At 31.2% G+C, this 15,263-nt stretch overlaps 1 protein-coding gene across 1 annotated transcript in view; it reads right to left on the bottom strand.

The window, feature by feature from the left end:
* Positions 1-8,012, bottom strand: part of LOC136978849 (zinc finger protein 541) — an 81,771-nt gene extending 73,759 nt beyond the window's left edge. The window contains exon 1 of the mRNA XM_067274670.1: positions 7,810-8,012. The gene's annotated coding sequence lies outside the window, so the exon portion shown is untranslated. The remainder of the gene's footprint in view (positions 1-7,809) is intronic.
* Between the last annotated feature and the right edge of the window lie 7,251 nt (positions 8,013-15,263).

Consider the following 15,263-nt stretch of genomic DNA (forward strand, 5'->3'; position numbering starts at 1 on the left):
TCTAAAAAAAAAAATTAGCTAATAAAGTGAAAAAATGAAAGATAAAATTTATCTAACATTTATTTTGAATACAAAAGGTAAAGATATTGACTAATAATTACCACCATTCAAGAATAACAGTACAAAAGAAAATCTATTAAAAATTAAAAAGTAAAGAATTAAAAATAATTAAAATAATGATGATGATGATAAAGGTAATAAAAACAATAAAAAGACAAGACATCAAACACAAAAGTTTTAAACAAGTAACATTAGAATTAACCATAGCACAGCAACTTCAATTTCAACTTCAACCGTTTAGACACATTACAAGAATGAATGAAAACAGAAAAATTAAGACTATAGTCTATGGTATTATGGATGGATCCAACAAAAGAGGCAGACTATATAGAGAATGGATTAATGATGTGAAGGAGTAGTGTGGAGCGAAGGTGTGGGAATTGAGAAAATCAGCAATGGATCGTGAGAAATAGAAGAAAATAGTGCAAAAGGCATCAGACACCAACGGGCAATGAGCCCAGGGTTGATGATGATGATGATGATGATGATGATGCACATCACTGTATATGAGAATAAGATAAAACATAAAACATTAAAAAATAGATGCCTAAATTAGGCACAGTGATATAAAATACTTTTATAAAATTTTCTAAGCTGTATAAAATTATAAAATAAACAAATTTTCAAATTGAGAAATATTGAAGACAGCACAGTAAAAGAAAGATTACAAGAGAGAGAGAGAGAGAGAGAGAGAGAGCAAATGTAAAATAAAGAAAGCAAAGACAGAACTTGCTCAAGATAGTGTAACTAGGGGCATGCAAAAAAATCTTATCTAAAGGAGTATCACTGTAAAAGTATTTAAAATACTAAGTTACAGTTAAAATATTCCTTTTGAACCTTTAGATGCAACCTAGACTTGGCAACTTGTTGCAGTTGCTGTATTATAGTAAGTGAGAAAATTTAACAAGAAATAAACTTTATTTAATGATAAACTCATACTTGCTAATAAACACGGAGAAGCTGTAGATCATACCTGTAAACTGTAAGCAATTAGAAGTTAACAGAAGAAACTGTTCTGAAAACTGATCATCAGAGATATGGTAACAGTGTCACTAAAGCATACTTCTTTTGATGGCAAGGTTCTTAATTTTGCAAGTGTCAGAAAAGGTAAGGCATCTATCCAATATAATACCAAAATCACAAATTATCTCAACATATGTAACCAGATATATAATAATATATATGTTAAGGACAAAGTGATTAATACAGGCATTATGAATAATGACCAACAAAATTGGGCATTGTAATAAATTTCAATAATTTATCAAATTGACCGGTCATTATGAATACTGATACCACCTAGTTGGGCAAAGTGATGATAATATGTTGAAAAGTGATAATCCAACATATGCTAGCCAATCAGAACTTACATCTTAGTTGCGTATGCGTATTGCATTTAGTACCAAATTTTAAATTTATGTGACCAGAAGTTTATTTTTGTTCTTTGACAAAAGTAACAATCATTGAGAAATCATTAAGTGATATGAATAATCGCTTCAACAACCAATTAAATGAGTTAATAGCAGAAAAAGGTGAGAACAATCAAACTTTTACAATATCAGTGTATTTGTCAATGATAGAAAAAGTGAGAGTCAAAAATGAAAGTTACTTTAAGTTACCAGAAGAATATCAATTAATAGTACTTTGAAATAATTCACAAAAAATAAATATTTCTAAATGAAATACAGTAGAGCATCGATTATCCGACCCCCGATTAACCGACTTATCGGTTAACTGACCGCGTTCTAGTCAGCAAATTCAAATGTCCGCTAGTGATGTGGCGCTACAATATTTGGTTATGTCTTGGCTACTTTAATATTATTTTTGTTAAAGTTTTGCATGTTTTAGCTGGCAGCACTGGCTCGACCATGAAAGAGAGGCTAGTATTTAAACCAGGCCTAATACACTATACTAATAATGCATTTCTTCATACTTTTCGGTTATCCGACTTCTCCGTTATTTGACCAACCCCAGTCCCCAATTAAGTCGGATAATCGATGCTCTACTGTAATGGAGTTTTTTGTAATCAAATTTAAAATTCGTACTAAGCACGATACGCACACGCAACTGAGTGCCGACTGGCTAGTGTATGTCAGATGATCACTCCTCAACTTATTATTATCACTTTGCCTGACTAGGTGATAGCAGTGTTCATAATGACCAGTCAATTTGATAAATTAATCAATATTTATCATACTGGTGCCCTTTTTGGTCATTATTCATAATACCCGATTAATCACTTTGTCCATAACATATACATCAACCAGATTCAGTTAGAAATACCAAATAAACTGCTGGATTATTCATTGAGATGCAACGATTAGATATAAAATAATTTGGCTATATAGCCAAATTATTTTATATCTGATCAATCAATTAGTCTTGTTACAACCTAAGTAATAATTTGGTAGTACAATCACTTTGTTATTATTTTTTAAAAAGGTGTACCTTTGTGAATTTTATTGTCGTATTTAAGAAAATCTTTTTAATATTACCGATATATGGCCATGGTTTGTGAAAACAGAACCAGAAGTATCATATGAATGAGATGAAAAATTTCATATAAAAAAAAAAAGCAGTGAGCCCCCTGTTAGGTATAAATAAGATTTTTTATGTCATAAATATAATCTACACCCATCAAAATTGTTAAATGAGTAATTATAGTTTAATGTTTTTGTAGAATTGCACTGACGAAGGGCTTAGAAATTAAATGATAGCCCGAAGCCAAAAGCCCGGCCCCAAAGCCCGAAATGCATATGGGAATATAATAAAAGAAGTACTGTACCTAACCTGATGGCTGTGTGATAGTCTACCGAAATTATTTTTTATTTGGATTAAAGAGACAGACATTTACGGAACTGGGTAGTAATCAGATGATTACAGATGAAGAATAGACAGAAGATGGGATTGCATATCAGCACGTAACAAATAGTCACTGTCTTAACTTGATTAAGTTTCAGATTAAGAATATTAGTCAATAACTTCATTTTGGAGAAGACTTGGATTCAAATTAATCAATTTAATATCACCTGCATATTGAATAATGTAAGTATTGTCAGCTTTGGTAACAGGGTAATCAATACAGCACATAAAAGACAACTCAGGACAGAACCCTGAGAGCTGCTGCATATTAGAAAAAACAGAAGAAAGGAAAAATCTCCATGCTTAACACTAAATGACCATAGCAAAAAGTAACTATTAAGCCAATTTATAATCAAAGGATGAATATAAAAAAAAATTAAATATCTAGCAGCAGAGACAGAATTGAATGCTTGTTTAATGTCTGGATAGATTATAGGATGTAACATACTTTCAAAATTGATTAAATAATCAATTGATTAAAAATATTGGTTTGTGTTTGTAACAAACTGGAGCAAATAGAATAATTAAAGATATAGAGAAATGCTGGAAGGGTAAAATTTGTGCATGTTCTTCAGGATAAATGAAGTCATATAAGCAGTGCTCAAAACTTTAATCATTGCAGATGAAACAGCATGGAATGAAACAATTTCACATCATTTTGGGGATAGCAATAAAATAAAAATGGCAAAAGGGACTCACTAAGGGGAAAAAATAGACCACTCTATCTCTGGGTCCCATACATGCTCTCATCATCCCTGATTACATGTATTGACATAGAGTTGAAGGACTTTGTAAAAAATTGGTCAGCCTCACAGCAAAAGTGACTTTTCAAGTATATTTAAATACACTAGGCATTATACATGTTTTTATACTAAACACTCAGCTCCAAGACTTATAACATGATATTCTTATAGGAATGAAATTAACTCAGTACTTTTCTAGCAAAAACCAGCCAGCTCTAGGGCTGTATGGTCCCTCCTTTAAATCCAAGATGGAGATGCTTCACTTAAAAACTTGTGATCTAACATTTTAACAGTAAACAGATAGGATATTACTACCAGCTATCTTCTCAGAAGATAGCATTTCTTCTTGTATGTACAATGAAATAATGGAAAAAAAAGAAGTAACAAAGTTATTAGCTTTCTATTTCATTACACACATTTTTCAGTAACCATTTGCAAGTTTTAACTAAACTCTGACAACTACTTTAAATAAACAAGAACTTGTAAGAGTTCTTGTACAATTTTGCCTACATTTATTAATACTGTATGAAAAATTATTAACAGTACTATCCATCAATTTTCTAAACCTGAACATAGTTATCTGTCCTGAAATCATGGGCATTCAATTTAATAGAAAAAGAGAATAGGGCAGTGGTTTCCAACCTGTGGGGCGCACCCTCCTAGGAGGCCGCGAGACTGTTGCAAGGGGGGCATGCAGCTGTTTCCAAAATATCATTTTCGAATACAAACCAAAAAAGTCGAATAGGTGTCAAAAAAATGAATCAGCAAAATAGGTATACGTAATCCACAATCCTCGCCGCGAATTTTTCGGGTACAAATGCTAAAACATCCATCCATACTCTTGCTGGAACGAAAACATCTCGCTTTCGCGTTTGGAGCCGAGCGCCGGCAGGGCGAGGAAACAAAAGACAAGCACTCGGAACATCCCGGGTATTCTCGTGCTTACTCGCACCAAACTTCAGTAAACAGAAGCATCTGTTTTTTTTCTGTTGTCTATGAACAGAATTAGTTCGTTAGTAGTGCTTGCGATAACCACATTGATATATAGAATGAAACACTTCGCTTTGGTAACTTCTAAATTAATATTGAGGTAAATTTCATAACTGTTATAATAGTACATTATTTTCAGTACATTTAAAATTATTATTTCTTATAATAAATAATTATTTTTTATGTACATTTTTACATAATATTGTATATTATTTTGTAGCCCATTAAATAAATTATAATATCAGTTGAGTATTTATGAAATTAGATTGTTAGAAAAATTAAGGGGGCGCAACAATTTTTTTAAGGGGGCGCAGGTACAAAAAGGTTGGAAACCACTGGAATAGGGGGAAAAATGCCTATAAATCTAAAGATTGGATAGATTTGTTAATATGATATCGCAAAAATTTACAGCAGTAGACATTATTCAGGATATGGTTTTAAATTTTTCTGAACATTTTATAGGTATTTTAAATAAAACTATAACCAATAATAAAAAAGAAAACTCTTCTATTTCAAAATATTGTGTTTTCAAATATGAGAAAAGCAATATGATAAAATATAGAATTAATGATGGTATTATAATGCTTTCCAAATTTAATTTTAAGAAAATTTCAGCTATATATTCTCTGCCAACTGAAAAACTATATGCTAGTTACCCCTACCCATTAACTAAAAGCAGCTCAAAGTGTTTCTTTTCTAGCTGATAATATGTGCCAAAAAAATAATGATAAATGGCATTATGACATTCTGATGAATGTTCTTGGACCAAATATATGTTTAGAAGAACACGATACTGACAATGACAATATCTATACTAAAATGTTTAACGTTATAAAAATATATATTGTTTACTTTTACTATTTGATGATTAATAAATGTATTCTAATACATTTAATCTGTCAAATTATAATTTTGAGGCAAATAACAACTCCATTTAAGAAAAAAACCTTTTTACAGAAATTGTCATTGCAAAAAAAAAAAACAAAGAAAAGGATTTTTTATTAAAAGCATGTTATTTTAGTGATCTTTACACATTTCGGCTACTTTGGTTTATTTTTTTTCCATAGATAACTTGCAAAACAGTTTTTTTGTTAATTCTGTAAAATGTATAAAAAAGGAGACTAAAACTAGTCCCCTTTTTACACCAAGCCTTCGATTATAAATTGCAAACTAAATACAAATAAAATATGCCTCATATGTATTAACTTAATCAAATTTGTTTAACTGCAACTATTTATAGCAAAAACTGTTCAATACAATTTATTATTATTATTTATATAAGATCTTATTCTTTGTGTCGATTGATTGTTAAGATTTCATTCAACAAACACTTATGAAAAGAATAAGTTCTTCTATATTCTTTTTTTTTTATTTTTATATTAAGAAAAAAATACTATAAAAATATATTCATTACCAAAAATATACTCTTAACTTCTTTTTTACATTTTTTAAATTCAAACAGTATAACAATACAAATTACAAAATGTTTCTTTTCAATCTATCAGGTTGTCAGTTAAAATTGTATTTAAAAAAGCATTTGGTATAATCAATGTATTATATACAAGTTTATATAAACTTCAAAAGTAAATAATACTCTCTAAGAATATGTAGGTAATACATAAAATATTATTTACTTATTTTTTTCTTAGAGAATTATATAAGTGATAATTATAGACCCCATAGTTACATCATAAAAAAAAGCTCTTTAGCTGATTTTTTAGCCCTCTAAAGATGCCAAAAATATAATTCAGCAATCAAATTTTCTAAGCATCACATTCCAATTAAACTTTTATTTAGAAGTATTTGACATACTATACAGAGAAATCATCAAAAACTGTATAAGCGACAAAATGTATTTACTTATTTCCTATAGAGAATTTTAGAGAACTATACAAGTAATCATTACGAAAAACAGAAGTGCATTCAATTTCATTATTTTAAATGAAATTTAAAAATTTAAATAACAAATTACATTTTTCTACAGAAAACTCTGTAAAAAATATATATATATATTATATTGGTACAAAAGACTGAATATTAACTGTTTTGCAAAAACAAATAATGTAATATCATAGATTAACTTAATAAATTTCCTTTTTAAATGCATCATCACACCATCAATAAAAATTTAACTAAGAAGCCATCAATTAGAATACTTATTTCCCATAGAGAACTAAATAAGTAATCATTACTAAAATCAGAACCACATCTAATTTCAATGTCTAAAATGTAATTTAGCAATATTAAATAATAAATTACATTTTTCTAAGAAAAACTCCTGTAAAAATATACTTGGTTCAGAACGACTAAATTTTATCTGCGAGGTTTGTAAAGCAGTGAAATTTACTAAATTTCCTTTTTAAATGCATCGCTATATCAATGACTGTGTTCAGCAGAGTCAACAGTTGTAACTGAGCAATGGTGTTTCAATCGGTAGCTGTTATGTAGTTACATCTGCTGAACAATGGAATTGGAACAAAAAGCAATCAGTTTCAGGTAGCGATAGGTAGTGTAAATAAAAGACGCTACTAAATGCCACGTCAAAATACCAAACGTTCCGAAACAGTACTACCGTAGACGGCGTTCTGCCGAAAAATACTCAACAGCTCTGGAACTGTTGAGTCTGCTGAACGCAGTCAATAAAAGCTTACTAAGAAAGCATTCAACACATTACATACAGAGTATCAAAAACACTAAAGACTTGCGTAAATTCTAACTAAACACAGAGAACTAAATAAAGCGACCATTACGAAAACAGAACCACATTCAATATATTATTTAACATTGCTAAATTGCACTTTTCTACGAAAAACTCCCATAAAAATACACTCGACAGTACAGAAAGACTGAATTTTATCCATGAGGTTTGTAAAGCAGTGAAACTTACTAAATTTCCTTTTTAAATGCATCATTATCAATAAAACTTTACTAAGAAGGCATTCAACACATTACATGCAGAGTATGAAAAACACCAGATTGTGTAAGTTCTACCAAAACACACAACACACAATTCTCATAGAGAATGAAATAAGTGATCTGCAATCAAATCCACTGTATTAATGCAACTTAACAATCTGAAACCACATTAACACAGTCATAAGTAGTGTAGATACTGCAAGTAAAGTGAAATGAATAGGCTCCAGTGAACACATACCCGTGTTTATTGTTTGCAAGTGCGATCCACATGGTTTGCTCTGTATGTGTGTTAGTAATTGTAGCCATTGGTGATTATTGCAGCATAGAAAGAAAAACACATGCAATATCTCACTCATTTCTGCCCTCTCGTGCTCACACACTCTTGTGCAATCACATGAATACAACGAAGAATGCAATGTACATTTTTAATATTATCTACTAATTTATTAATTATATTATTATGCAATAACTTACGTTGATGAAAATAACTTGTCTTCATTTAGTAAAACGTCGTTTAACAACAGATGAACATTAAACCAACTTTCTACCATTAAAGATTATTTACACACCATCATCATTACACGAAATAGTGCCAAGGTCGTAAATATTAAAATCGTTAAATAGTTTGCAATTTTATTTAAAATATATCGTTTAATTGTACCGAAACGTTTCTTATTTATATTCGATGTTCTTACTCGAATTTCTCTACTGTATTTTAAGTTAAAAATATAGCGTAGTAATATTTCAGTTCGCGTGAAAGAGAAAAATAGTTCGCCGTGCTAGGGATGACGGGAAGGTCGTATCACGTGACTATTGTTTGTAGTGGACTTTTTAAAGTGAAAGCAATTATTATTTGTCCATTTGAATTCAAATTTTTAAATCAATTTCTTTAAATTGCTTATTGGAGGAAATCCTTCTATTTATATTTTAATTGATTTTTTTTATTATTTAACCATTTTATTTATATTAAATAGGTGTATTAAATACTTACATGGCAAAACTTGAGACTTATGTCTCACTATTTTTTTTGTTCTAGTGTTAAATACACTATAATTATTGTGATTTCCTTGTGGAAAAAAAAAGTTTAAAAAATTATTACTTAAAAAATGAAATGTTATTTATGATATAGAATACGATTTTACTCAATATTTTATTTCTGTTTGTCCAATGATCTAGTCATTAAACATTATTTACACACACCTTCACCGCTGTATAATAGTGCCAAGGTCGCAACAAGTCGCTCAGTCACTTTTAATTCATAGAATATGAAATCACTAATTTTAAAAGTATTTTTGTCTATCCAATCATTACTTGATTGTTTCAATTCGTAAATTTTAACACAATAAAAGGTTCGAACCTTCTATCACAAATATCGAATGTGGTATGCATCACTTCACATAATGGGATGTTAACGTGACGACCATTATCATTACCCAAATCATTTAACTAACTTGTAAGCTCAACAACCCACACAATTGTATCTTTAAATTCTTTCGTAGTGAAATAATACGAACGTATTAATATTTATTAAAATAGTCATAGTAACTTAGTCTATTATATAAGTATCAAGTATCAATTTTACTTTCAGTACGTGGAAGCTTATTGGATACATTCTAACTGTATTTACAATTAAGGATACTCGATCCTAATCATTCCTTGACTCCAACACTTGATTCTCTCACTCTTGATCCTTATCACTCTCCAACACTCGATTCTTTGTATTGACAATTAAGGATCAACAGTTACAACTCTTCATTCCTATTTGTAAATACAGAAACAAATTTTCGTGTATTTTGCAAAAATGAAGTGCCACCGAGTTATATTTAAAATATAAAATTTAAATCTTACAGTATGAATACAGTGTTTAATCTTTTTTTATTATTATTCCAGAATGATTTACAATTGTCAGCGGGAATCGAACCGGAAATCTTCTCTATGAATTATGTTTCTTATTTTGTTGGGTAAGAAACTAGGACCAACAAGAGGGGTGCCGGGAGATCCGAGCCCCGTGAGTTTTAGTATAACCCATCAGAGGAAAAAAAATTTAAAAATTGTCCATTTTCTGATTATATTTCCAAATAGTGAAGTTACTTTGACCACGGACTAACATTTATACTAGAATATTTCTCTACTTCAATATCATTATACTATTTAATTGAATAAGCAAGGTGTCCGAAAGGGGATCCAAAATAGTCTTTGCACCGACATCTCCATTTTCCGGGGGGCCTATAAGAAACAATCAAATTTTGGATGTATATATTTAATTTTTCTTGCCAGATTATTTTCTCTGTTAATTTATAAATATTTCAAAGCAATCTACAAAGACTTGCAAAATAATAAAAGTTGATTTACGAGTGGAAATTTTATGAATTTTAAATTTTTATAGTATTAACCCCTTAATCTTATATGTTGTATACAGCGCCGGATTAAGCCTCTAGCGGGCCCTAGACAAAATTTAAATTGGGGCCCCATTTAAATAAGTTGCTTCTAAACAAATCTTAAATAATGTCACTTAAAATTTTTTATTAATAATAGAGAATACAAACACTAATACAATAATAATTGTGCAGAAAAAGTGTTTCTGATACAACAATAAATGTATATACAGTTGTCCCTTGATAATCCGACAGGTATGGGACCAAAGGGGTGTCGGACTACCAAAAGTATCCGGATTACCGAAAGTGATTACATATTTGGCATTGTTTTGCTAGCAGTAGCCTACAATATTCCTACATTTTATGAGTAAAATGCTGCCTAGGTTAATATGTAAATGAAACACCCATTTCGGTTAACTAAAACATGTTTATTAAAAGAAATATGGAAGCCAATAAATGTACATACAGTATATGTAGGCATAAATAATACAGTACGTACAGAACTGCTCATGGAAAACACAAGAAATGTGTGTCATCCTGTAAGAATTGGGTGGGGAGATTCATGTCGCAACGTGCTTCTGTGCAAGCAGACACATAACGGGGACGGGGACTACGGTGACCTTGACGGGAGGTGTGTCGGACTACTGAGCATGTCGGATTACAAAACGTCGGACTATCAAGGGACAACTGTACTGTAGTTTTATCCATTAATCAGCCTTTAAAATATTTAAATTTTTCGTTTTTGGATTTTCATTTGAGAAAATTGATCAATCTAATTGTTTGAGTGTGTCTCTTTCTTTAGTAAGCATTGTTAAAGACAGCATTTCCTGTCCTATCGAATTTCTTAAATAATTTTTAACTCGTTTTAAAACAGAGAAAGATAATGCATTGAAGCTGGGCCCCTCCGAATTACGGGCCCTAGACATTTGTCTAATTTGTCTATTGGATAATCCGGCCCTGGTTGTATATCTTTAAATCGATAAATTACATTTTACAAAATATGTTTTCTGTTAACTAAAACAAAATTCGTTTTCAATTAACACATTCTTTTGTCTGAGCAACAAATTAATGTTAACGTAATAAACATGTGCTCCAACTTGTTTTACAAGATGTACACACGTGCTTATTATTTTAAGTTTCATATAACCATTGTGTCTAGTTCATTCGATTCCTCACTTGTTATTAATTAAAGCAAGTGAAATCTTAATCCTTTTTTTCTGTTTGTATGGATCTTAGTGTGTGTGTTTGTGGGGCACGAGTTTGTTCACCCTCTGTCAAGCTTAATACTGTAACTCCTGTGCTTTTTGACGAAAATTTCTGAAATTTTACAGGGAGGTTTGTGTATTATAGACATTGATGCTATTGAATTTTGGTGGTTAAAGATCGAGGGGGTGAGGAAATAAAGGGAGTCGTGTTTCATATCTCGAATAGGACCGAATTTAATGGCGATTTTACTCGTTATTATCATTTACAATTTTTTTTTTTTATATAAAACTCATCCTCTACCCTCAAAATTAAGCGTTTTGCTATAGTTAATAATATAAAAAGTTTTTTGATAAAATTTCATGACAGATTACGCCACACAATTTTAACGTTTTTGCCGGGAAAGTTACGCAACTCGTTGTTGGGTTTAAATAAATCAGATCTGACAGGAGAATAAAAAAACAGCAATAAAAGATATCATCTTGTACTCCAGCAGTTGATTTAATAAATCTTAACGTTTTTGACTTAATACAATAGGCCTTCCTAAGTGAATTACACCATTTAAAACATAAAAAATAATTTAAAAATTAAAAGATGTTCTAAACAGATCTAATACTATCATAGAAATAAAATTAATTTATTTTTAAATCATTGGGCACGTTGCCTGGCAAAGTAGTTTTAACACAGCTTGATAAACAATCAATGATAATGAACTGTTGTAATGAAACTGAAAATAAATAAACTGTTTCAAATGAAACGGACTATACCAGGGCTGGCCAACCCGCGGCCCGTCACGTTAAATTGTGCGGCCCTCTAAGCGATATTATATCTATTAAAACTTTTGTTTCCCGTTATGTGTATACCAAAACAATTAAATAAATGAAAATTTGCATGTGTCATTGTTACAATGCGCAAATGCGAGTACGAACTTTGTATTTGTTTTACTTTTTTAAAAGCATGTTTGCCTAAATTGTGGCCCACCGTAATATTACGCGTGATCAAAGTGGCCCGCGAAACAATTTGGGTGGCCAGGCCTGAACTATACCATTGGTTTTCTTATTTAGTGTATGTAAACAGCATTACACGGCATTGCGCCAAAACTTAATATTTACTTGAGTTTCTTTAAGTTTAGGTAACTATGCAACAATATTATTAAATATTTTCTCAATGTTTACTCGAGAAAAAAAGTTTATGAGTTTATAAATAAATTTTTGATATTTTTTAGTCTGATTATCATTAATATAAATGAAAATCATAGATGTCGCTGTTGAATAAGACACAACGATAAAGTGATTTTAAAATCTTTATCCAAACAAAAAAATAATTATAAAATATCAGTATATGATTTCTGTTTAACTGATATTTTGATGATATATACATATGTATATTTTTATATAAACAGTAGTTTCAAAATTCAAACAGGTTTAAATTTGCCTCTTTAGTTTAAAATTTAGACACCAGATGTCACTACATTAAATAAAATAATTTTAATGATCTTTATGATAGAATATTAAATGTTTTTATTATTAATTATTTTTTATTGTTTTCCTTTATTGGTATAATTATTTTTATAAACGCTCATCTTAATTTGAAATTAATATAAAAATAAACTGGATGAAAAATTTTCTATTTTTTTTAATTAAATTTAAAAATAATCGAATTTTTTAATTTAAAAATAGCTTTTATGATCTGTTTTTGTTTCGAAATTAAACAAAAAGTCTCAGAAAAAGATACAAGAAAATTTATATTTAATCGATATATTTTATTATGTTCAATGTTGGTTATGAGTTAGAATCCGATTTCGATGAGTATGCTTTAAATTTATTTTTATTAATTGTATATATTGTTATATTTTTACTATTTATATAAATTAATCGGCACAGTTCAAGCTCCGAATGAGGGGGCCGGCGACCTTCCCAAATTGTAGACCCCCCTGTAGGAACAAAAAAGTCAAAGGACTATACCCCCAGTGGTGATATTCAGCGGGTTCGCACAGGTTCGGCCGAACCCGTTGTTAAAATTTTCAGTTTCCCGAACCTTGTTAAACACATGTAACATTTCTCAGTGGTTTTGTTTCTTTTAAAAACTATATTAAAATATACGTATTATACTCTGTAACACTACTAAACTAGAGCCTTATACCCTGTTCACACCGAGCTTTCAATCTAGATTGTGAGCAAGGTCGGGGACTATGCCTTGGTGCGATCTCTCTCGACCGAAACGAGGTTTAATCGCGATCGATTCAAGATTTCTTGAAATTAGATCCAGTCATAAGACAGAAGATCCCACAATCTCACGTGCGCGAGATAATACAAGATGGCTGTGGAACACGTGTCGGGCTATGGACAGCGAAATAAAAAGGATATTGTATTTCGAGAGATGATCACATCCGTCTATTATCAGCAGTGCCATTCGGGGTGAAAAATTTTTCTGCCAAAAAAAAAAAAAAAAGAAAAAAAGTCGACAGCAGTAATATACTATTGTTACCCGGTCTTCGCCCAGGGCCCCTTACGTTCCAAATACGCCACTGGTTATTAGATATATCGCAACAAAAGGTATTGTATTTATTTCTAGCCAAAACTTCCATTTTGTTTGTCGGTGATTGTTAGGGAAAAATTTTCTGCAAGCAAGCCCTTTGTTAAATATTTCGAATATCACCACTGCATACCCCTATGCGCGATCCTCCATGAGATGTAGCCCTGTAAAGAATCGCCTACGTCATTTCCGGTGACGTGACACAGTGCTCAAAAAACCCCCCCTCATTCGGAGCTTGAATCGTGCCAATTAATCAGATACTACATAATTATATTGAATATTTTAAATATGTATATATTTAAAATATTCAATATAATGGTTTTTGGTTTTACACAATCATTCGAAACTTAATCACATTGAGGAATCCGGTTTAAAATCCGATCCGAACGGACATTCACAATTTTTCGTAATAAATCGGATCCGATTGTCTTTTTTTTTTTTTTATCCAATTTCCATTTTGATAGATCTAAATGCAAATCATGTTTGCGTATAATGTACTGATTAGTCAATTCATCAATAAATCTAATCTAAAGTGATTTATTACTATGTTAGACAGTGGCGTAGCGTGGGTGTCAGCCGCCTGGGGCGGAGTAAAATTTCGCCGTCCCCTTATTTAGGTATTATTATTATTTATTGTGAAATTTTGCCGCCCCCACTACGCTACGCCACTGATGTTAGATACCTATAAGGATGGCGGCGATGCGATTAAGTCGTCAGTCTACGCTCTGGGGGACCCGATATCGAAAATGGAGGGTCCATCCCGGCATTTCGGGCTACATCCTGATCAGCCATTGTAGACCTACAATAGGAGCGACCGGGTGATATCTGGTAGAATCCAAAATATGTTCGGCAGGTTCGATAGCTGTTAAACCAGACTAAATCATTTTTACCGAGTTATAAGGAGAGATTGCTGTATTAATTGCAAATAGTTAATTATTTATTGTATCCCTGGGCCATTGGATACACCTATGAATGGTCTAAAAATGGTTTAGCCTGGTTTAACAACGGCCAAAGTACCAACATACGCTGGAAAGACTAAATTTGATATATTCAAATAAATAACACTATAATTGTATCGTACAATCGTATACATGCAATTATTATTTATTTGATATAATAACTGATTTTGATTACTTATTTGATATTATTTATTTGATATAACTGTCCGGATTTTATCCCGGTTTCCCAGAGCAATAGGCTATCATCCAGATCGCTCGGCCATCCGGCTGTTATCCTATGGATACTAAGAGGACCTTACAGCAATCCTATTATGGATTCAGTCAGGCCGAAAATGGAGCGGCTTGCTGATGAGGAACGGGGTCCGACATATCCGAACAGATCACCCCTCCCCGAAAAATTCCTGTTTTCGACCCCGGGCCGTCCAGAGCCGTAGGTTTCTATCTTAATCGCTCGGCCATCGGCCGTCGAAATTATATGTTAATAGTATAGATTTAAATATAAAAGACAAATATTATATAAGGTGAGTTGCAAAAATATAAGACTACTCCGAGTTTTTGGAATAATAATTTTTTTTTTTTTAACACTTAAAAAGTTAGCGACAGGAATGTATATAGATGTA

This window comes from Centruroides vittatus, unplaced genomic scaffold (genome assembly GCF_030686945.1).
Source record: "Centruroides vittatus isolate TY-2023 unplaced genomic scaffold, ASM3068694v2 contig_559, whole genome shotgun sequence".
NCBI lineage: Eukaryota > Metazoa > Arthropoda > Arachnida > Scorpiones > Buthidae > Centruroides > Centruroides vittatus.